This window comes from Periplaneta americana, chromosome 2 (assembly GCF_040183065.1).
Source record: "Periplaneta americana isolate PAMFEO1 chromosome 2, P.americana_PAMFEO1_priV1, whole genome shotgun sequence".
NCBI classification, from domain to species: domain Eukaryota; kingdom Metazoa; phylum Arthropoda; class Insecta; order Blattodea; family Blattidae; genus Periplaneta; species Periplaneta americana.
In genome coordinates this window covers 104,055,965-104,057,344 of record NC_091118.1, presented here as the reverse complement: position 1 = coordinate 104,057,344, position 1,380 = coordinate 104,055,965, and positions in this window count along the sequence as shown.

Below are 1,380 nucleotides of genomic sequence, written 5' to 3'. Positions count from 1 at the left end.
ATATTAAGCCTGCAAACATCATTAATAGAAACAAGTATTTCTTAACGGTCACTAAATCCAACAGACCACTTCCCTATGACGAGTGTCACAAACAAAGTATCTGCTACCGATACAATGCAATGCTACCATATTTATAGCATTGATATCGGGGTACGATGTGTCTCACTGGCCATTTTCATGAGACCTCACTAAATTTCTTAAGTTTTCCTGCTTGTCATAAGCTTAATGAAAATTAAATAAAATGTCGAGTAAGGTAAGTTAAGTAGAAAACGTTGGTGTAATTAAATATGAAGGAAATGGAAAAACTTCTTGTTGGTAACTATTTGACTTCTCTTTAAAAATAATGAGGTTAACCGGAGACTATGAGATGTCCGTAGAGTGGTTTGTAATTATTGATGAAATTATAATTGGATGGAGAAACCCACTTACTGTACTTGGAGAAGTGCAGTTGTACAGCAAAGATTTCCACTACAGAAATTCCAGGATTTGCTAGGAATTCAATCACAGTTCTCTCTGGTAAGCTTTTGTCAATTAACTGATCTTATTTTTTTTTACGAAAGAACGATTAGCATAAATTTTTTGTGATTTAAATCAGAGATGGCTTTCGTGAATATTTGCACCGCGTGCCTTCAGTGCTTTCAGTAGTGTGCATGTTCTGAAGATGTGTAACTCGCTGTAACCTGTAAGCGCTGTTGACTTTGTCTTTCTAAAGTCAGTGATCGAAACATCGATTGGAACGTTTAAAAAAAGATCTAAATTACGAAGTTAATCAATATTTTATGTAAACAGATCTTTTGTGAGTCACATTATGGCTAGAACGAGTGATTTTACACTGTGATCAAGACCTTAATTGAATTCTATGTGGGAAAGTGACGATTTTCGGTGGAGGAAAGTGACTATTTTCGGTGAAAGAAAATGGAGCACATTGTTACAATTGTGGAAAAGTTATTACCACAGTTAGAAAATTCCATTTAGAGCACCAGGACATAACATATATTATTCAGTATAGTTTTTAATCCTGAAGCTCTTCTGGATGTTCTTCGTAATGATAAACTTGCATATTTTACTCCATTTTATTTGTACCATCCAAACAACTCTCTCTTTCTTAATCCATTCTCACGTGTTATGATACTTCTTTGGCTGAAAACCGGTTCCTTGTGGATGATATGCGAACGTAGTTTCAGTTTTACATAATGCAGGAATCTGCTCATAAATGCTTTAAATTACCTGTTACGGGTAAACTACAAATTTTTAAGGCAAATCGTAAAATACGTAAATTATTTACAGATAATAGACTTATATAATATTGGTAACATTATATGATTCTCTTTTTCAACCACGTATGATACTGACAAAAAATGATGACATATTGCTGCAACA